The sequence below is a fragment of the Amphiura filiformis genome, chromosome 14 (genome assembly GCF_039555335.1).
Source record: "Amphiura filiformis chromosome 14, Afil_fr2py, whole genome shotgun sequence".
Classification (NCBI taxonomy): Eukaryota; Metazoa; Echinodermata; class Ophiuroidea; order Amphilepidida; family Amphiuridae; genus Amphiura; species Amphiura filiformis.
The window spans coordinates 25540930-25565451 of NC_092641.1; the positions used below are offsets into that span (position 1 = coordinate 25540930).

General features: G+C 37.7%; 1 long non-coding RNA gene across 1 annotated transcript; it reads left to right on the top strand.

The window, feature by feature from the left end:
- The first annotated feature begins 14600 nt into the window (after positions 1 to 14600).
- LOC140168979 (uncharacterized) lies at positions 14601 to 23915 on the top strand. Its single transcript, XR_011861304.1, has 3 exons — positions 14601 to 14932; positions 22305 to 22806; positions 23690 to 23915. It is a non-coding gene; the product is annotated as an uncharacterized lncRNA (long non-coding RNA).
- The last annotated feature ends 607 nt before the right edge of the window (positions 23916 to 24522 follow it).

Here is a 24522-nt window from a genome sequence, read left to right on the forward strand (position 1 = left end):
TGAATAGAAAGCACACTACTCAAATTTGGTACACTCACCGGAGCGCTTTCACTAGCTCGACCAATGTCTTCAGGGGACGTTATTGCTCTGAAGATTTGCTGTTGCTAACGATGACATCACAGGTATAGATGACGTCATACACTTTGAAGACGCCACATTCTTGTTTGACGTCATCTATACCTGTGACGTTATCGGAGGTGTTATTCTTGCATATTTCTAATATGTTCATGTTTTCCATTAGTGCCTATACAAAAACAATCCGGCTACTATTTTTCTCCAGTAGGAAAACGAGCGGGTACATTCTCAATTGCATCCCTAGTGTAACCAATGTATCAATTAATAAAGGCCACTTAAAGCAATGTGCGATTTCCATTAAAAAAAGATTATTTTTGTTTTCCACAAAATGTTAGGTTTTATTATCCACCTCATACATATATTTCTCTCATCTGATTGGATAAAATAGGGGTCTTATGACATTTGTTATTTCTCCCATTTATTTCCTGTAGCTTCCTGTTTTCAAAGCAAAAACAAGCAAGATTAAACTATCACAGGGTGATCTACTATAATTAAAGACAGAGATAAAAAGAATTTATCGCGTCTGATGCCACTGTCAATTACGATCCTTGATTGGTTAACACAGGTCAATAGCGCGTAAAAGGAAGACCGATCTATCTGGTGCTTATCGGAGAAAAGGAACAGCAGCAAATGGCGAAAAATTACGTACTTTTACAAGGCAAAAAGCAGCTTTTCTAGGCATGGTTGACATAGTGCCTTAGCCAAAGAAAGTTTCTTACTATAAAAACCTAACTTTTAGATGGTTTGCATGTTTGAAAGTGCAAAATTAACAATAAGGCGACCGGTTATACCGCCGTGTTCAGCAAGTCATCATCACGACATTTGTAAACAAACTGTGCTCGAGTTTGATTGACAGATGACGTCAGACGCGATAAATTCTTTTTATCTCTGTCTTTAATTATATCATATGGCTATGGTTTATACGATACTCTTGAACAGGCTAATAATTTCGATATGTAATGTAATATAAATGTAATGTGAAAGAGGATAGTCGACTTGCAGAGTGAAACCCACTGCAGCACACTTTACTGTAAGACTAGACCTGAATATATGCCTTTAACCAATCAGATGCCAAAAATATATGTATGAGGTGTATGACTGCTCTTTATTTCGGGAGATGGTGAGAATTGTTTCCCCTTGGTGATCTTGAAACCATGGGTATACTATTTCCCTGAGACCGCTATACCAGCATGTATGCCGCTATATTGGAAGATAGCCAACTTGTATCTACAAAACACATTGTTTTGTAAAATAGGACTCTTGAGACGTCTAAAAACATTTCTTGACGTTCGCACTCTTAATGTTTTATATAAGGCTCTTATCCAACCGCAGTTCGACTATTGCAGTGTAGTTTGGTTTGGTCGCTTCAATGAAGATGTACGTAAATTATGTGTTTTACAAAAGCGATGTGCTAGAATAATATTGCGTGCCAACTACCTTACGTCTTCTGATATAATGTTTCCTGTATTAGGTTGGGAATCACTTCCAAATCGTGCAATGTATTTCAAATCACTGTTAATGTTTAAATGTCTTAACGATATATCACCACAGTACCTTATCAACAGGTTTTCTTATGTACATGAAAAACATAATGTGAACACCAGACAAGCTGCGTCCAATTTATTGGCTCTACCGCCTTGCACAAATGGTTATGACACTGGGTACTTTAAATCATCTTTTTCATACAGTGGGGTTGAGGTTTGGAATAAACTGAGTAATGATGTAAGAAGTTCTATAAATGTGCAGATTTTCAAGCAAAGATTCAAGTCTTAAAAAAATTGAGCATGTACTTGTTAAAGATGTATTTCTATTCTACTTTGAAAATTGTATATATTTCTGTATTTTAATTTTGTAACTAATAGTTGTATATTTTATATAAATTGCATGTTGAAAATTGTTGCCTTTTAATGTTATGTAAATGTATTGCAGGGCCCCATGTAAGACCAGCTATCGGCTGAATTGGGCTACCCTGGATAAATATGAATAAAATAAATAAATAAATAAATAAATAAACACAAGGATCAGTCTCACCATCTCCTTCATGAGCAGTCGATATTTGTATACTATCGCATATCGTCAGCCTACTACAACAATTGCCATTAAGGCATCTATATAAACATGATAAATAAAAGGAAGTCGCTAAATCTTGTGCGCGAATAGACTCAGAGATGATTTCACTTTCAGCTCTGATTTATTGGTACATTGATCGGGTACATATTGCCATTAAACCATCTGAGGTTCATTTTTGCAAAAATTGATGGTAACTAAGAGAATAACATAAAAAACTGTCGTGTTGCTATGCAACATCGCATGCAGTGGCATTGTGGGTAATAAGGACAGTGTGAACCACGTAATAATATTTCCATTAAAAAACCATACGCAGAGCAACATTGCCCTGTTTTCTGCCAACTGCGAGGTGGCCAACAAATGATTCAGGCTATCTAGATGCACAACATCGCGTACTTTAATAATGATCTTACGAGTTTTTCGCCCCTACGCAGAGCTACGCACCCCATTTTCCGCCACTGCACCGAAGTTGGCAGCCAAGAGATTAAGGCTACGTCGCGTGAATTTTATTATTTATTCTAGGCCTATAATGAATCGTCGTTTAGTTTTACAGCCACATTCATACGGGAGATTGAGGAATATACGGGGAACGCATTGCACTTTATTTGGTTGAAAACGGTCAAGACCAAGAATTGGCCTCAAAATCAGTGAAAATATGGTTAAAACCGGGTTTTTCCGGGATTTTTGTTGTCAAAACTCAGTGGTAGCGCGTACCGTAACTAACTGGCAGCAGGGGGTTGGCGTTAGTACGCCGGCGTACTGAGCAATGTGACGCGCACGTACGGGGTGCATAATATGCACAGACCAATAGGCTTTTTAGCCTGGCTTGAGCATTTTTGTTTGAGCCTGGTCCCATCAGGACCCAAGCGTGTCTCCATACGGAGCAACCGTTTAAACAAACAAACAAACAAACAAACTTTCCGTGCCAGAGAAATAGAAAAGAAAAGAAAGGAAGACAAAACTGAAAAGGTAGGCCTATGGATGGGTCGGGTTGTGGATTATATGCATGGTACTGGATTCGGTGAAGAGATTACCCGCCAAGATGATAAAAATCGTGAGGATACGAGAGGAAAGAAGGAAGCTAAAAATGAAAGAATGAATGAATAAATAAATAAATAAATAAATAAATAAATAAATAAATAAATAAATAAATAAATAAATAAATAAATAACGTAAAAAAACCTAAAATAATGAGAACATAATTAAATAGATAAAATTCAAACGGGAAATCACAAGCTAAGCAGGAAATATGAAAAATGGGAACAAAATGTAGAAAAAAAGCCAAAACTAAAAAGAGAAATGTAAGAAATGGTAGATTTATAAAATAATGCATGGGAACGGGGCTCAATAAATGAATAACATGGAAACGGAAATCACGAGCTAAGCAGCATGGGAACAAAATAAACCTATGCAAAAGAAACTGAAGAGAAAGAAAGAGCTAAATGAATAGAAAAAAAAATAGAAAAAAAAGGTAGGCCTACGGGTAGGCCTATTATACAGGTTATGATTACAGTAACCAGAGAAGTATTCTCATCTTCTCTGCAGTAACTAAATGAAGCGGGAGCAAACTAAAGAGGGAAAGAAAGAAACTAATCAGGAAAATTAAGGGAAAAAAGAAGTTAAAATTAGAAACTAATCACGAAAAATAAGAAAAATAAATAACAACTGAAGGAAACGGGAAATCACAAGCTAAGCAGCTGATAAAAATGAAGCTATAAAGGGAAACGTATAAGAAAGGATAGATTTAGAAAATAATGGGAATGGGGTTAGGCCTAGATAGATTAATAACATGGAAACAGAAAATCACAAGCTAAATAGCATTTTGTTTTAATGGAAACAAACTAGGCCCGTGCAGAATAAACTGAAAAGAAAATGGAAATGCAAGAAGGGACAGGTTTAGAAAAATAAAATTTACCTTTCAATGATTCTACCTTTTCAGTAATTCCTCCTGTTTTAGTGATCGCTCCCATTTACTCATCTAGCGGGGACCCGCGCGAAGCGCGGGTATCCCGCTAGTATTTTGTAATTTTGAGGTCAAGCATGCATTTATACATATTTATGCATCAATCTTTGCACAAGAACAAATGATAATGAGACAAATTAAAGAGAATAATCATAAATAATTAATGTGATTACGTAACCGAAGCATGCTTTAACCAATTTTGTACTTTGTACTAAAAATTACACAAAATGACTTACGCAATTATCGTAGTTGGGTGACAAATAATGCCCTCTTTGAATTATGAGCTTAACAAAATATAGGTAAAACAAAGCAAATCGCTATTTCATTCCTGTGCCTACAATTATTGCCAATGCGTGTATAATAATAATAATGATAATAATAATAATAATAATAATAATAATAATAATAATAATAATAATAATAATAATAATAATAATAATAATAATAATAATAATAATAATAATAATAATAATAATAATAATAATAATAATAATAATAATAATAATAATAATAATAATAAAATACAGTATCACTCGAGAACTGAGTGCGCCCTCCGAGAAAAACCACGGACTTGATTCTTGGTGAAACGAAATTTTGTAACTATAGGCAATAGTAGGGAACTATAGGCTATCCTCGTGACAACTGAATATAAATTTAGGATCAAACTTACAGCGATTGTCAGCACAGTTTTGTCCTTGAAAGCGGAAGCAACAACTTCTTGCAGTAACTTCTCCTGAATTAATAAAATAAAATAAGATATAACAGTAATAATAATTTTGATAATGACGATCGGGATAATCATGATGATGGTGATAATTTACATTCCTCTATTTTTTTCGGAAGTTGGTGTACTCTTTTTTGATGACGTCCGATAAAGGTCGTCAGCCTTTCGTCACCGAATATAGGTCTACGGCTACATTCCATTTCATTGTCATGGGTGTCAATCTGTTTTGGTTTATGCCTGCTGAAGGAAATTATATTAACTTCCCCACCAGATGGCCGAAATGCCAGCACACTGACAACCATAATTCTAAAACACTTCAGAAATTCCTGCAATCTTATTGGTCCTTAGCCATGTGATGTGACACGATATAACACGATTCAGCGCTAACGAGTCGACGCGATACTTATACGCGCATTTGAACCAATCGGAGGTTAGCAACAACGGGACTAATCGATTTTAAGCCGTAGGTAATTCCTTGTAAAATGTACGATTTAATTTGATTAAAATTTGGTATACTTACGATTAATATTTTTATTTGAATTGAAGTGTTTAAGAATGAGAATAAAGTTATTGTTTTTAGCCGCTGTCGTGCATCTATCGTCTCATATAACACGGGCGACATCATTATTTTTGGCGTAAACTACTCGGCTTGGTCGCCGATGTTTTACTTAAAATAATGATGTCGCCCGTGTTATATGAGACGATAGATGGACGATAACGACTAAAAACAATACCTTTATTTTCATCTTAAGGGGGTACTACACCCCTGGCCAATTTTGTGCCTATTTTTGCATAATGCATAATGCAAAAATTATAGCACATTGGTGAGAGGTAAGATATGTATATTATAGGGGCAAAGACTACAACTACTGTACTGAAAATTCAGCAACTCAAAGCAAGTAGTTATTGATTTATTGATCAAATAATTGGTTTTCCATCATTTTTGACTGTAACTCCACTACTGTTGTCTGTCTTTTAGAGCTGAAATTATCAAAATCAAGGGTCTTTTGGAGCTCTATTTTGGTCAACTATAGGGGGTCTTTCGGTGTGAAATCCACAAAGGGGGTCTTTCCGGGGGAACATACCCGTATGGTCATTTGTGTTGAGTGCCCCGGGCAAAGCCCCTCCACCAGGAGTACGTTTTGTACCAGTGGTGAGATCCCAACCCACATACCTGAAAGATATGTGACACCATCAGAAAGATCGAGACATGGCCAGCTTGGATGTGGTTTTGATGTTCACATCGGTCCCACAAGATCAAGCTTTTCTAATTACAATGGAGACACTCGCAAATCTGGACCTTTTTGATTATGACCCAATCATTCCAGATATGAAATACATCATATACATGGCATATAAACTATACAGGAACAGTTTTGAATTCAATGACGAATGCGTCCTACAAATCTCAGGGGTACCGGGTACATGTTACCTGATGTAGGCCTACTCAGGGTACATCAGGTAGCATCTGCAACCTTGTGGTCCATGAACTGGAAAACAGGCTTATTAAGAATAATTTATCATTACATGTTGGTAAAACCGAGCTCATTTTATTTGGTTCGCACAGAAAACTTAAAAAAGCTTCTGATTTCCACATCTCATACAATGGTCATACAATTAATCCTGTCCCATCCATAAAATACCTTGGTGTCACACTAGACCAACATCTATCTGTGGAAGTTATGGTTGATTCTCTTGTTAAGAAAGCTATTGGCAGGCTCAAATTTTTATATAGACACACACAATATTTCAACCAAAAGCTTCGAAAAAATCTCTGTTCTGCATTATTGCAGTGTCATTTAGATTATTGTAGCACCTCCTGGTTTATTGGTTTATCAACGGAAAGTCAACGTAAGCTTCAAATCACTCAAAACAAAATGGTTCGTTTTATTTTGAACTTATCCTCGAGAGATCATGTTGGTCAAATCAATTTGGACACTGTCAAACTGCTTGATACCCAAAACAGGGCTAGACAATAAGGCTAAATCACATGTTTAATATTTTTCACTCACTGGCCAAGTCTTATCTTGATCAATTCTTTACAAAAATATCTCATGTTGATGATTATACCACTAGGTCTAGTGCTTCAAATTTCCATGTCCCGAGAGTAGGCTCTTACACCAAAAAGTCTTTTTTCTATCAATCCACACTTGATTGGAATAATTTACCATCCCAAATCAAAGCTATTATTGACAAAAATACTTTTAAATATGCCATAAAAAACACCTTGACAGAAGTGCGTTAACCCAAGAGTCAGCTGCATTTGTGTAACCTGTTCCTTTCTGTCCTTTTGCTTGTTTTGTCCTCCGTCCCAGGCACCATCTTGTCTTTATGTTGGACCCCATTGGAAATAAGTTTACACATTTGCAGCTAGACTTTATGGGTTATCCTGGCATTTCGGCTTTTTGGTGTCTTTGCTTGTATCCATGTATTTCATATATGCTAAATTTGTGATAATTTGTGATTGATTATATTTTATTGTTCTTGTCGATTTTGCCGAATAAATATGAATGAATGAATAATCGACTACACCATGTACACACATCCACACCTTATACAGGGATGGATGACACGTTTTAATAGTCTTCTGGACGGGAAGTTTCCACGTAGAAGTGCGGGATTGGCTCTTTAGCGCGTTAGCGCCGAGATTTAGCACCAACGCTAATGCTAATAATTACAATTAGCGCTAATTAACACATATTCGGTAATTGGCAATATTGGCGCTAATTAACGCTATTAGCGCTAAATAGCGCCATGTAGCATTTTAACGCTAATAACGCTAATTCAACTAGCGCTAATTAGCGTCATGTAGCGTTTTAGTCTTAAGAACGCTAATTATAGCGCAATTAGCGCTAATTTTTTTTTTTTTTTTACGACATGGCATAACTGGGCATTAACAGCAGAGACAAATAAATCATTTAGAAGCTGCTGACGAGGATGCACCCAGAAAGCGATTAACCTCCCTGCTAAAGCTGGCCCTCGATCTAATGGCTGGAATTTGGGCAGGTAGAGAATTCCATAATTGGGCTGTAGATGGTAGAAATGATCTTTCATGGCTGACAAGGTTTGATCTTGGGACTTCCACTGCTAGGTCATGGGATCTCACAGACCGTCGCAACCTGGGGTCATGGACATGGATGTCTGGCATCAGCTGGCATAACAACTCAGGGGCCTCCTTGTAAAACATACGATGGAAGAGGGTGGCTGCTCCAACTGCCCTGCGGTGGCTCAATGGCTGAATACGATGATCTTCATACTCATTTGTTGGCAGACCAATGACACGCTTAGCTCTATTTTGGATGGAGTCAAGCTGAGCTAGTGAGGTGGGAGTTGCACCAGTCCAAGCACTGCTGGCATATTCCATTTTTGATCGTATCATGGCCTTGTAGATGATGGCTCTCTGTGCAGGTAGAATATAGGGCGAAGCTCTTCTGAGGAGTCCCAGTCGCTGACCGGCTGTCTTTGACATTTTGGTGACTACTTGGTTCCAGGACAAGTTGTTATTCAATGTAAGACCTAGAAGGTCCACGCTTTCAGCTTCTTCAAGAGTTACACCAAAAAGTGAAGTGGTGGATGGTTGCCATCAGCATCTCTTCGGTTGGAGATGGTAGTGGTTTTACATTTGGCAGCACCAAACAGGACATTCCATGTCTTAGCCCATGTTTCGATCTTGGCCAAATCCCGGTTGAGAGATGCTGCAGCAGGAAGTCTATCTTCTCTGGATTTGATGAAGGACATAATGGTAGCATCATCTGCGTACAAGATGGACTGATTGTTCAGATCTTGTGAGATGTCGTCAATGAAGATGATAAACAGGAGGGGGCCTAGTATGGAGCCCTGGGGTACCCCAGCATTGATTTTTTCGATCCAGACTCCCTCCCATTCAGGACGACCTTCAGTGATCTATCTTTGAGATAGTCTGTCAGCCAAGCATGAAGAGTACCCGAAAACCCTAGTGCAGAAAGTTTCTCAAGCAGACCAGTGTGCCACACACGGTCAAAAGCTCTGCTGATGTCAAGGCAGACGACCCGTGCTTCTTCTCTGTTGTTGAGTGAGTTGGCAAGACATTGCGAGACATAAGTCAAAGCATCTGATGTAGAGTGACCAGCCCTGAAACCAAACTGCCGAGGGGAGATCAGATGATGTTCATCCAGGTGTTTCCACATTTTCTTACTAACGAGCTTCTCCATCACTTTTGACATAATACACAGCAGTGAGATGGGCCTGTAGTTTCCAGGTGTATGTTTATCACCCTTCTTGTAGCATGGGATGACATGCGCACACTTCCACTGAGCTGGCATGTAACCTTTGTCAAAACATAATTGAAAGAGGCGAGCGAGTGGAGTAGCAAGTTCAGGAGCCGCCATCTTCAGGACAAGAGCAGGAACATCATCTGGGCCAGAAGCTTTGTTGATATCTAGCTTCAGTAACTCTTTCTTAACTTTGCTGGGCCAGAACACGACCTTCGAGCAGATGGAGGAAGTCCTAGTGTGCAACTCTGGGATACTTTTGTTGTTATCTTCTTCAGGGATGGTAGATTTTTCACAGAAAAGGGAAGATAAACATTCTGCCTTGTCTTCTGAAGAGATGTGTGTATATCCATTTGCCTTCAGTACTGGAATTTCAGACTTTCCACCCTTCCCAGCTAGTCTACGTGCTGTCCACCACCAGCTCTTTGACCCTGTTTTCAGTTCAGTAGTCATCTTCTCTCGCACCCGTATTTTGTGGGAGGATATAGCCTTTCGGGAAATAGAGGTGTAGGTGTTTCGTGCATGATTATATTCTAGGCGAGACTCAGGTGTTTGAAGCGCCTTCCATCTTCTCCATTTGCCAGTTTTCTTCTTTAAAGCCTCATCACACTCCTCATTCCACCACTCAGGATGATTGACAAAAGAACGAACAGTCTTTTGTGGGATATTGCTGTGCATCGCTGTCTGGATGGCACTTGTGATGTTAGAGCAAGCAGTCTCCGGGTCTTCTTTTGTCAAAAGCTCATTCCACCGGACGGCAGCCAGGTCATTTCTTAAGTTGTCCCAATCAGCTTTTTTGTACATCCATACATGTCTTGGAGGGGATGGTTCAGAGAGAGGAGACACCTCTAAGGCAGTTTTGACAAGGAAGTGGTCTGAGGTACCCACGTTGCACTCAATCTCATTTGGTGTGAATAGGTTTGGTGCATCAGTCATGATGAGGTCAAGACGATTTCCCAGTTGGTGGGTTGGTCCATTGACAATTTGAGTCAGTCCGTGAGAATTACACAGATTTAGTGCAATCCTGCCTTCTTCATCAGTTGGAGATCTGCTGCCAAGCCATTCCTGATGGTGACAGTTAAAATCACCAGCTAGGATGCAGATGTTGGCCTTCGTTTTGGATAGCAGGCGGTCTAGGTTTTTATCATACCATGCAAGTGATCCTTTTATTTTATTTTTAGGGCAGTACACCAACGAAAGTAGCACAGTTCCACTTTCAGATTGTATGGAAAACACCATCAGCTCATATAACTTTGGTTCTAGGTTGGTTTCTCGCACTATAGGAAAGCCATTTTTGTAATAGATAAGACAACCGCCCCAACCACTGTCATCGCTCCTGTCTCTACGCATGTGAGAATAGCCATTGATGTTGATATGTGAGCTATCATCTGGCACAGAGCTGTCAAGTTTTGATTCAGTAATCAAAATTAGATCTGGCTTTGAAGAAGGTGGAGCGAGCTGGATCCTTGCCTGCAGCTGTCCAATGTTTGATCTTAGACCTCTGATGTTTAACAGCCATAAATTCACATTCCTTAATCGTAGTCGTTGGACGTTTCCAGAGTTCGTCGTCGTTGAATCCGTTCCATTTCGAGGCTTATCCTTATAACTTTTAGCGACAAACTATGCAGAAATAGGGATGTCAGCCCTTAAGGAGGTTGTAAAGAAGCACCCTACGGGAAAAACCAGCACAAGATATACAGCACGGTTAACACTGCATCTCTACAAACAAGGTTGCCTGTGCGGGCAAAGGTCATTCTCTGCTTCTTCGACATTGCTCTGCAACAAAGTCTCCCTTTCTTCTGCCTACTCATACCGCACTGGCGAGGTGAAATGGTAGAGGCTGGATGAGCTCCAAGTTGGAAAAGAAGAGTTCTTGAAGTCAGCTCTTGCTGTTATACTGACAGGAGGTCTCAGCGCCCCCTGCCTTCCACCATTGCGCAGTAGAAAGGAGACCATACCCTAGACTCCAGCTAGTAGCTCTCCAATCTCTAGAGAAACCTGCCAGTAAGACCAGTCAATTGACTTCATCTTCTGTCTAGTATCTCCTACTGAAATCTGCTGCTGCCCAGATCCAGTTGTGGATGCCGTTGGCTGTTCCCCAAGAATAGCTCATTTGGCTCTAGCTGACATTTCCTTCATCAGGGGTCCCCACTACCCCACTCAAGCTGCCTGAGTTGGCCGGGATTTGTTTACCACCGCCCGGGGCTCAGTGGTGGCAAGATGTTATTTGCATCCCAAGATGTTAAAACAACCTACTTATACTCTATGATTGGGAGAAAGAAAGAAAGAAAAGAAAGATGAAAGAGATAGACACAATACCAGTTAGCATCCACACTAATTAGTGTCATATAGCGTTTTAGCGCTAATTACGCTAATTATAGCGCAATTAGCGGTACGGTACCTAGTACTCTGATGCTAATCATGCGGTTTAGCGTTTGAGTGCTAATAACGCTAATCATAGCGCAATTAGCGCTAATTAGTGTCATGTAGCGTTTTAGCGCTAATTACGCTAATTATAGCACAATTAGCGGTATCTAGCACTCTGACCCTAATTTGCCCTATTAAGCTTCCCTTTAAAAGGTCAGATGTTTAACATTTGCCCTGAAAGACTTACAATTTTAAGTATTCCCCCTCCTAGGGATCAACTGTGGAAGATAACATCCAATGGTCTTTATAATAAAACATGAAAATTGACCAAATCCTGCATACCAGTAAAATGTATGTGGGCCTAGATCTTGGCCACATCTCGGTCCACGTTGAGTGTTTGGGGCGAAAGAAGTAGGCCTATAGACGAATCCATCGAGCCAAGTCAGTGATAGTCAGAATTCAGTCGGCCATTACTGGGCCCCGTCTACACCAAACTGGTGCTGTTACTATCCAAATGGGTGAATTAAATCCACTTATAAATCGATGTTGAATTGTATTGTGTTGTAAACTTGCATCATTCTTTTGTAACACAGGAGATGGAATGCAGTTTAATAGCCCCGCCAAGGCCACATCATTTCACATTTCAGGTGGGATAGACTTAAAGGGGGCCCAGCTATGGCTGCCATTAAGGTGTAGGAGTGCATGAAATTGGATTCGTCTATATGGAAATGTATACTTTTCATGGGATTATATGGCAACACCATCATTACCTATTGGGCGAGTTTCTCGACAGGCGGCTTAGCAGTTGGCTAGTCTAGCCTCAAGGAGCCTAACAAGGTCGTAACACAAAATAATGTTTCCCGAAGCTCGGCTACACTACGAATCTATCGGACCGAGTGATGGTCAGAATTCAGTCGGCCATTACTGGGTCCCGTCTGCACCAAACTGGTGTTGTTACTGCCCAATTGGGTGGATTATATCCACTTAAAAATCGATGTTGAATGAACTATGGTTGTAAACTTTCATCTTTTCTCTGTTACAGGGGTGATGGAATATCCCCGCCAAGGCCACACCATTTCACATTTCAGGTGGGATAGTGACCTAAGGGGGAGATCAGCTATGGCTGCCATTGAGGTGTAGAACTGCATGAAATTGGATTTGTCTACAATATAGCCTCGAGTCTTTGTTAGCATTGTGTGCCAGGCTTCGCTAAAAATTGCATTTCTCGAAATCAGTCTTGTGTAGCCATAGTCTGCGAAAGCCTGTTGAGCTAGGTTTAAAATGCATCATTTTCATCATCAGAGAAGTTTATCTGATATATTTACAGGCTAGATCACACAAATTGTGTCTGGAAAATCTTCTTAAACCATTGCTATGACGTCTATTCATCACTGTAGATTATTTTATACAAATGAACACGTTTCTATGCAAGAATCCACATTTTTAGAGAGTATAGGCCTATTGTTAGTATAAAGCAGTGGTTTAAATCAGACACTTGAAACTGTTATTCCTTGATACGAGTTCACTCGGCCGTGCCTTGTGGATTCGTAATCAAGAATCAGCAGTTTCGTGTATTCTCATTTTAACAGTAACAGGACTATCATAAGGCCTAAAAAATTGTTTGGTTGGCGTAACATTGTAAGCTATCAGGAGAATTCAAAGAGAATGGAAACGGCCATTTTTTTTGTGTGTTAATTTTACTGTGAAATTAGCTCTATTTTACAGGAGATATTTGCTTAAAAATGAGCATTAATGGCCGTTGCCATGGAAACTGCATACTCTTTGAATTTTCTCAATAGCCTAAAATAAAGGTAAGTGTAATTTAAACTTTTGTAATGCAAAAAATTGCTAAAAATGGTAAAAATGGGTCCATTTTTGCCCAAAATGACCAAAATCATTAAAAACCTGAAATATAGGCCTACTTATGAATTCCAAGAGGTCATAGGTCAAAAACCATAGGCCTACGTCACAGAAAAATGTTGTAATTTACTTTTTTGATCCAAACATCCATCTTATGAAGCTGATATACTTTTCAAGATGCATATGTCATTTTTCAAAAATAAATTCCCATGTTAAAATTACTATTTTTGGTCAAAACTAGGCTTAGTATCCCCAAGGTCGCCTAAGGCTTACTAAGCCACCTATCGAGAAACTCGCCCATGGATCTTAAGCTGTATTGTATCAGATGATGTTTAAATTATGCACAAATATTCAACTAACATTGACACTATAAAATTAACCGAATAAATATATAATTGTAAAACGCACAAATTAGAAATTTGGATTAATAAAGTAAGATTTTCTGGCAATACCGGTTTTTGCAGGACAGGACTTGTCATGTCCCCAGCCTCAAAGTGTTGCTTCCGTTGCAGTATGTGTCTAATCATGTATGCAAAGTGTTTAAATATTTCAATTAAGTGGGTCGGATTAAAGGTTACATGAGTAAATATATCGAAAATGCATTATTTCGAAAAATGCATTTTTTGAAAATTATCAAACTTTCTGGCAACACTGGCTTTACAGGACAAATAGCCTCAGAAATTTTTTACCAGATTTGAAAGGAGCAATGTCTGCCCAAGTACCAACAAAGAGGAAATAATTCTGGGTGCTCAAGCAAAATTAGTTTTTAGACCTCAAAGATAGGGTAAAAATTGCATTTTTTCAAAAGTGCTAAATTGGCAATGTTGCCCAGCCCTAAAACTGCACATAGGGAAATATTATTGAAATATTTTTTGCATCTGGGAAAAGCACACAGATGGTACTTTAATGGTGGCAAGGTAGTTTTTTAATGTGACCTCAAATTTAAAGTCGGGAGCAATTCAGAAAAGTACATATTTTCCCTTATTTTCACCCCAAAATAAGCAAAAATCGCTAAAATCATAAAATATGCCGTTGCTATGGCAACAAGCTCCAAAGGAATTTTTGATGTGACTTTTTGAAACCTACTACCAAAGCCCTTTCACCTCATGCAAAATTTTGACCGTTATCAGGCACATGTGGTTTTTACCTGGAATTGCAATTAATATAATTTAAAGAATAGGACACTTTATTTGTTACTGATTTAGAGGTAAGTAATAATTTTCTTAATTTAAGGTAATTTTTTGTACATAAACTAATATTTTAAAACACTGAAGAAGGTCAGAGAACTTTTTCCGCTACCAGTATGCAGAAATGAAAAAGTCCGTACTTTACTTGAACCACAGATATTGGAACATATTTGCTACTATGTGACATAAGAAATGAGCTTAAATTGAATTAGCCAGCGTTACCATGGTTACCGAGCATTAGTTACCAGACATACACTCCGACAATGTACTGGGAGCTAGGAGAAGGGTTCAGAGATTACATCCTTTTCAACTACACCAAGTAGGCCTATACCAGTGCCACCATTATAAGTACATTATTGTTTATATTTTTGCTCATATTAGGACAATATTTGTGTATTTGTTCATTTTCTCCGTCATCTTTAAATGAAACAGTAAGAAGGTAAGACATGCATAATTTAATAATATTTTTAAATACTGGTAGTCTGTTTGTGAGTCTGTCTGTTCGCTCTAATTCGAAACGGACAAGTCGCATGCCCCTCAAACTTGGTGGGTAGGCCAGGTGTAGGTGCGTCTTGATCAAAGCTAGGTAAGACATATTTTAGTAATAATAATTTCTAAAAACTGCTTTTGCAGTGTAACCGCTTCCGTTTACTTGCTGGACCCCGGCTAGTACTATATAAAGCTTTATTTCTACTCCCCGTGCTACTACTGGTACTAGTCATATGCTAGTACATGGTACATTCACATGATCATGATGAGGGTGTTCTGGCAAGGTTTTTAATGTCATTGTTTACTTTTTATGGAGGCAGTTCTCATGTACTACAACAGTCTGAGCAACCTCGGACTACTAGAAAGCATGCAACTGCAGGTACGATTTATTAAATTTAGGCCTAGGCCTATACGGTTTGAGCCATTTGCCGACCCTAGGGTCGGTCGACCCTACCCAAAACGACCCGGGTCAACACAAGGGGCGGAAAAAAAAGAAGAAAAAAAAGACCTTTATATCACGGAATTTTTTCATTCTTATGTATTATATTATAGTGCTGTGCAAACACAGCACGGAATTTTTTCATTCTTATGTTTTGTATTATAGTGCTGTGTTTGCAAGCACGAAATTTTTTTCATTCTTATGTATTATATTATAGTGCTGTGTTTGCAAAAACAGCACGGATTTTTTTCATTCTTATGTATTATATTATAGTGCTGTGTTTGAGTGCTGTGTTTGCAAACACAGCATGGAATTTTTTCATTCTTATGATTATTTTATAGTGCTGTGTTTGAGTGCTGTGACAGCACGGATTTTTTTTCATTCTTGTACTATATTACAGTAGGCCTACTGTGTTTGAGTGCTGCGTTTGACAACACAGCACGGAATTTTTTGATTCTTATGTATTATATTATAGTGCTGTGTTTGATGGCTGTGTTTGCAACACGGAATATTTTCATTCTTATGTATTATATTATAGTGCTGTGTTTGAGGGCTGTGTTTGCAAACACATCATGGAAGTTTTTCATGCTTATGTATTATAAACACAGCCAAATTAAAAAAGTCTCCAGTAGTTCCGTCCCCATTTAATCAGAGTCTGATGAGTTTATGGCAAGATAATTTGTGTAATAATTTTCTATACACTTTCCTTCGAAGGTTGATACCAAATTTGAGATCAAACGATTAATCATCGTGAGCATAGGAGCCTTTGTTTGGAAATTGGGGTGGGACTACTGGAGACCTTTTAATTTGGCTGTGTTTATTATACTGCTGTGTTTGAGTGCTGTGTTTGCAAACAGCACTGAATTGTTTCATTCTTATGTATTATATTATAGTGCTGCGTTTAAGTGCTGTGTTTGCAAACACAGCATGGAAATTTCTCATTCTTATGTATTATATTATAGTGCTGTGTTTGAGTGCTGTGTTTGCATTTTTTTATTCTTATGTGTTACATGTATATTATAGTGCTGTGTTTTAGTGCTGTGTTTGCAAACACAGCAGGGAACTTTATCATTTTTATGTATTATATTATAGTGCTGTGTTTGCAAACACAGCATGGAATATTTTCATTCTTATGTATTGTATTATAGTGCTGTGTTTAAGTGCCGTGTTTGCAAACACAGCATAGACTTTTACCATACTTATGTATTATATTATAGTGCTGTGTTTAGTGCTGTGTTTGCAAACACAGCAGGGAATTTTATCATTCTTATGTATTATATTATAGTGCTGTGTTTGAGTACCGTGTTTGCAAACACAGAAAGGAATTTTTTCATTCTTATGTATTATCTTAAATAGTGCTGTGTTTTAACGCTGTGTTTGCAAACACATCATGTAATTTTATCATTCTTATATTATAGTGCTGTGTTTGAGTGCTGTGTTTGCAAACACAGAACGGATTTTTTCATTCCTATGTATTATATTAAAGTGCTGTGTTTGCAAACACAGCACGGATTATTTTTCATTCTTATGTTTTATATTATAGTGCTGTGTTTGCAAACACAGCATGGAATATTTTCATTCTTATGTATTATATTATAGTGCTGTGTTTGAGTGCTGTGTTTGCATTTTTTATTCTTATGTGTTACATGTATATTATAGTGCTGTGTTTTAGTGCTGTGTTTACAAACAAACACAGCAGGGAATTTTATCATTCTTATGTATTATATTATAGTGCTGTGTTTGAGTGCTGTGTTTGCAAACACAGCACGGACCTTTTTTTATTCTAATGTATTATATTATAGTGCTGTGTTTTAATGCTGTGTTTGCAAACACAGCATGGAATTTTATCATTCTTATGTTTTATATTATAGTGCTGTGTTTGAGTGCTGTGTTTGCAAACACAGAACGGAATTTTTTCATGCTTATGTATTATATTATAGTGCTGTGTTTGCAAACACAGCACGGATTATTTTTCATTCTTATGTTTTATATTATAGTGCTGTGTTTGCAAACACAGCATGGAATATTTTCATTCTTATGTATTATATTATAGTGCTGTGTTTCAATGCTGTGTTTGCAAACACAACATGGAATTTTATCATTCTTATGTTTTATATTATAGTGCTGTGTTTGAGTGCTGTGTTTGCAAACACAGGATGGAATTGTATAATTCTTATGTATCATATTATAGTGCTGTGTTTGAGTGCTGTGTTTGCAAACACAGCATGGAAGTTTTTCATTCTTATGTATTATATTATACTGCTGTGTTTGAGTGCTGTGTTTGCAAAAAGGCGCTCTTTATAAACCCATCACAAGACTCTGTAACCAATATGAACAAATAATTTTTTTCGAGTATTCATGATAACAACATGGTAGCCCACATGATAGCAGCATGGTATGGTCTCTTGAACATGCTTTTGCCGTGCTTTGGTGCAACCTCATTGAAAAAAGTACAATGCGGTTTTGGGTTCGAGTCCAGTAGAGAAATCGTATTTGGTACGTGGTCAATGGATAAAATATCGCTGTGCAACACCCAGACTATATCCTCAGCAAACACAAACACTTTCTTAAAACGTTTATTCTAAATGTTTTAATAACATTTAAATGTCGGGTTATATAACGTTTTAAAAGTTATTGTAAAAAATATTTTGGGCAAACATTTTTGCAAAATATGTCAACAGTTAATAGCATAACAATTGAATACATGAATACAAAACCCACCCAAGTCCATGGGAAGTGATTTTGAGAGAAAAACCTGTGTATCATTTTAATTCCTTCAGTTAGATTTACCTGGTCAATATGGTAAGTTTTACGTGCAAATGAGTGGATTAACCTGTATTAGGTACGACGATTAGCATTTCAGGGACTTCGTGGGGTTCATTTTAAATTTTGGACTTGGGTGGTTTTTTGAATCATATACAAAGACAACAATGTTAGAATGAGATTACCACTAGTAAGATAATACAAAATAAAGCACACAGGTATGTATAATGTTGATAAGCATTCTGCCATGTAATATAAACCACACACTTTCCTTTATTAAACCCATTTTTTTTTAAAGTCACTCTCTAGCAATGAATGTGTTACAAGTGGACTTTTATACTTACTGGATTTCAATCAATGTGTTACAAGACTCAAATCATGGAATTGGGTGGTTCTTTCATACATGCTATTTTTCACATGCTCAATAGACACAGAGGATGAATTTGAGTTGTTCTTTCATACATATGACAGGCCTATGTATAGCAACAATTTAGCCAACGTATGGACTTGGGTGGGTTTTGTATTCATATATTCAATTACATTCTGTTAAAATGTTTTGCATCACGTTTTCAAAAATGTTTTATAAATGTTATTAAAACGTTTGTATATGCCCTTTATATTACCCGACATTTAAAGCTTTTCTGTAAAACGTTATGTGTTTGCTGGGATGGGTCAGCAGACATAAATGATATCTACGAACACCAAGAACACCAAGTTTCTAATCGTTACAGCTACATCAAAATCTAAAAGAAAGTGCTTCTATGGGTTTGTGGGAACGGTTTCACAATATTAGGCTATATCATAACCACCCAGGCCTTTATCCGATCAGTTATATTATTATTTATTTTTACTTCTTTTCTTTTATTTTTATTTATTTTATTTTATTTAATGACATATTTAACGAGGTAAACTCTGATCAGTGCAAGCACTGCTTTCCACAGGGGCCCTCGATACAATAAAACATATTAACCAAATGATTTACAAAGACATAAATGTAGAATACACTTAGAAAGTCATTGCACCAATTCTAAATACAAGATATAAAACAATAAATATTATAAAATTACAAACTACATAACATACCATAAAATATTTAAAAGATTAAAACACATGAGATTATAAACAGGATAGACTAGTTAGGTTTGTAAAATGTGCTCCTTGAGCGACTTTTTAAAATTAATAATATTGCTAATTTGTTTTAAATTGTCAGGGAGGTTATTCCATGCTGTTGTTCCAGAGTACCTGAAGGAACGTTTACCAGTTTCAATATGAACAGTAGAATGGAAAACATTTTTATTTGGGACAAATCTAGTGCTGTTGAGTGACTGTTTATTTGTGAGTGAATGTTGTCCCTCAGGTACTCAGGAGCCACATTATTAATACATTTATACATAAGAATAATTCTAAAATAATCAGCCCGCTGATTTACCTTCATCCAATTGAGTTGTTTGTACAAATCCTTCACATGTAAATCCCTAACTTTACACCCAAGAGTCAGTCTGGCTGCTCTGTTCTGTAAAATCTGATTAATATATTTATATACTTGCGGCAGTTGACCAAATTGTACAACAGTAGTCGATTTGAGGCAAGATGATAGCATTACATAAAATATTACGAGTGTATTGATCAATATAATAACTTAACCTTTTTAAAACACCAAGTTTTGTGATATTTTGCCAGCCATTTTTTCAATATGCTTATCCCATTTAAGTTGCGGGTCAAACCACATACCAAGATATTTAAACTGATTCACATTCTCAAGAATTTCATTATTGATTTGTATTTCCAAGTCACCCATTTTTCTAGTTCTTTGGTGTGTTCCAAAAGTCATAACCTTTGATTTAGAGGCATTAAGTGTTAATTTGCTGGTGTTCATCCATTTATATAGAAATAATGTCTAGATCCTGGTTTAAAACATGTTCAATTTCAGACTTATTTTTTGAACTAAACAAAACTGCAGTGTCGTCAGCATATAGGACAACCTTACTTTTGTTGATTGCGTTGGAAAGATCGTTTATGAATAAAATAAAAAGAAGGGGGCCCCAATATTGAGCCTTGAAGCACACCGACTGTTACTGGTTGCGGATCAGATTGCACACCATCAATTAGAGTTGTTTGCTCAGTGTCTTTGATTCCATACCAGGACAGTTTGCGAAGAAGAACAGTATGAGACACCGTATCAAATGCTTTTTTTAGATCTAAATATACAGCCCCAGTAACTTCACCTTTATCCATGTTGTTAAAAATATAGTCAGTAACATTAGTTATTACAGTAAGTGTAGAATGTTTGGGTCTGAAGCCAGATTGCGCAGTTGTTAAGAGCCCATTATGTTGAAGATATTCGTACACATGGGTGTGGACATGCACGGTCAAGAATGTTAGAGATGACAGGAAGGACCGAAATAGGTCTGTAACTGCTGCAATCTGACTTCTTCCCCGCTTTAAATATGGGTGAAACAATTGCCTTTTTCCACTCCTTGGGAATGGAGGTGGTGAGGATGGTAAGATTTAAAATGTAGGCAAGAGGTTTAGAGATCTTGTTGGTACCTGCTTTTAGAAGCCGGGCTAATGTCATCAATGCCGGTGGCTTTGCCTGTTTGGAGTGAGGAGAGTTGTTTCAGAATGAAATTCTCATCAATTTCCTTAAATTTGAAAGGAACGGGGGAGTAATCAACAGATTTGCAAACATCATCACCATCTCCATTCTCAAAGTTTTGAGCAAGCTTATTACCAATTTCAGTAAAAAAAACACATAAAAAGCATTAGCAACTGTTTTGGGATCATTAATATTTTTACCATTTACAACAACTTCATTAACACTTTCACGGGTCTTTGATGGAAGAATAGATTTAATTGTTTTCCATAACTTTTTACCATCATGTTTGCTCTGCTCAATTGTATCTGTGTAATACGATTTCTTAGCATTCTTGATAACATTATTAGTTTCATTTTTCTTATTACGATACACATCCCAGTCACTAGATTTACCACTTCTTTGAGCAAGTCGTTTAGAAAAATCACGATCATTGGATAAAGACAAAATATCTTTGTTAAACCATGGTGGAAGGTTACCTTTAATACGAATTTCCACTTTTGGGGCATGTCTATCTGCCACCTGAATGAAATTATCTTTGAAGATAGACCAAGCCACTTCTGGATCTCTTCTTGAATACAAATTCCTCCAGTTAATTTTGTCCAGATCTTGTTGGAAAGAATCAATATCAAATTTACGGTATGTCCTAGTCTTAATTATCTTTGGTTTACTCTTAATGCGACATGCTTTGTATGACATATAAACCAAGTTGTGGTCGCTGAGACCAGATGCAATATTATCAAATGTACCTTCTTTTGGTTAGAAACCATTATTAAATCTGGGCACGAAACCCTTTTTTCAGTAATCCGGGTAGGGTGTTAATGACATTATGCCATCCAAACTGCTGACAAAGTTGATTGGCCACTTTTGCTTTCTCAGGTTTCAAAAGATCTAAATTAAAATCTCCTGTTACAACCAGGTCACTATTGGCAGAATTATCAACAACATGAGATAAGTGACTTTTTGATAACACCATATAACCCACTTTAGATGATGGTGGTCTATATACAGACCCAATAATAACAGACTTTGTTTTTGGCAACTGAATTTCAGTCCACACACTTTCAATACTGTCACTTTCAGGTTTATATACACTTTGGAGATCATTAGAAACATAGATTGCCACACCACCACCTTTTCGTGTTCTATCATTACGGTAGATGGTATACCCATTAATAGCAATCTCAATAAAATCTATTTTTGCTGAGAGTCTAGTTTCACTTAAACATAAAATGTCAATAGGTTTTTTGGCAAGTGCCATTCTAAGCATATCAATTTTGCAGTTCAATTCACCAAGAACGGTCACAATGTTGAGGTGAGCAATTCGAAGACCTTTGGCTTGTTGAACACAATCTAGCCAGTCCGTAGCGTCGTTGACATCGTAGCATGATGTTGGATCTAAATTTAGGTTAGGCTTAGGTTGGACGACAAGCATTAAGTTTAAGGTCTTTGATCTTCTGCCAATCATTAATAGGCATGTGTTGCGTAAACACGATCATTCATTATTTTTCATTGTTTTCATTGCAGTAGTTATCGGAAGTTATTTAAGCATGGCCGAAGTCAGCTCAGACCCGACTAAACAGAAATCTGATTCAGATTCTAGGAAGGCTCCAACTCCGAAATACTTGCATCAATCTTTACACCCTGACGGTCAATGTGGCTGCGGTCCTTTGTGGTCACCTTTCTGGTTGCAGTGGTTTCGATGGCCGCCATTTGTCGTCTTTCTCGTTTGGCTAGCTTGTGTGCCTATCTTCACACGTGGTTCTTACTTTGGCGCCATCTTACCATCCTTCGAGCGCCGGTTTGGATTATCAAGCTTCCAATCCGCATTTTTGGCGAATTTGAGTAGTCTCAGTGGAACGATAACAGTTGTTTTCCCTACATATTATGCTGAGCGAGTCAGTAGGCCAAAAGTGTTTGCTGTGTCCTTTGTGATAATGGCATTGGGAAACTTTCTCACCGCCTTGCCACATTTTTTATCTGAACCACTGGACACCTATGCACTCCTCGCTGGCCAACGATCTACGGGGTAAGTCTGCCGGAGAGCTTTCGAAAGTGTAGAAACGAAGAAAAGAAAGTAGAGGATTTATTTGAGTTTATGGAAGAAGGAGCAGGATGCTGCCGCTGGTGGTGATGGTGTTGGGGGGAGGGTGGTATTGTTGGGGAGGTGGTGGATTAGTGTCGACGGAGGTGTTGCCGGGGCGGCGGAGGTGGTGATTGTGGCGGTGGTAACCTTGTTGACGGTGGCTACGGTGTGCGAAAGTAAGACATTATAATTTTTTATCATACCATCAAGCGCCCCAATTTACTGACATGATATCTGCCGTACTGTCGTATCATACCCCCGGATCATACCCCCTGAGTGCGTCCCAACGCGCTGTATCAGGTCAGTAGAAAACAGAGCATGCGTAGTTAGTGCGTCACATGGGCGTTTTCGACGCACCGTATCATGTTTATAAGAACATACACATGCGCGGTTCTGCATCAGACTCGCACAGCAACGATATAACAATCATGGCGCTTCAATAATCGGCTTCAAAGCCGGTGTGTCCGTATTGAAACACGAATTTCACTGAAATTTGCCCCTCCAAATATATAATACAGAGAGCTTTTCTGAACGAAATTTGCAGTAAAAAGCGGGGTTATCGTGGTGATTATCGTGTAGACGGGTTTGAGTAAAATTGTTCCAGCCAAGACTTACGCTTGTGTATATATATTTTTTTTTTCGTTATGCGAGATTAATTTATACGGTATGATAAAATCGTTATTAGGTTTGGATTAGGGGGTGATACAGGTGACATCTAGTCTCGGAGTCCGTATCACCCCCAAACTTCAGCTCATAACTAATAGTATCACCATGATCACACAACTGGCAGCAATTGATCGTTATCTGCTTTCGTTCTCTTCCTCAGATCGTCTACGAACAGCTCCTTTACACAAAATCTATGTGTAACTGGTGACGAAACTGCAGGTGAAACTAACACTACGTCCAAAGAGTGCAAAGAATCGGTTGGCTTTAGTGGCCTTATATGGTGGACAGTAATTGGTCAGATTTTGATTGGCATTGGTGACGGGCCAATTTATTCCATAGTTGTTCCGTATTTAGATGACTTGGCAGGACGTTATAGACGAAGATTCGTTGTCACAGTAAGTATACAACTCATGAACATAATGAATTGTCTTAAGGGATCTGGAATGAGCGTTTTGAGCGTTTCGACGGTATTTTTTGTGGGACATGAGAGCACATCAGACATATCGAATTGCATTCTGAATACGAAGAATGTCTCTCTGATATCAAATAATTTTCATTTTTGAAATTCACGATATAATACAAATTTTATGACAAATTATTAAAACTTGATATTTTTCACATTTTGATATATATATAACAATCCTCGAAGTAAATTTTGTAAATCTAATGACATATTCTTAAAGTGTATGTAGATGGGAGAAAAGCCGACGATCAATTGAAAATTTTGACCTTTCATATTGAAGATATGGATTTTTTTCCCAAAAGACCTAATTTTTGTTGTTGTTTTGGGGAAAAATCCATATCTTCAATACGAAAGGTCACAATTTTCAATTGATCGTCGGCTTTTCATCCCCCTTACATACACGTTAAGTATACATCATCAGATTTACAAAGTTTTACTTCGAGTACTGTTAAATATCAAAAATATCAATTTTTAATCATTTGCCATGAAATGTGTATTACATTTTGATACCCCATTTGTCAAATGTCATT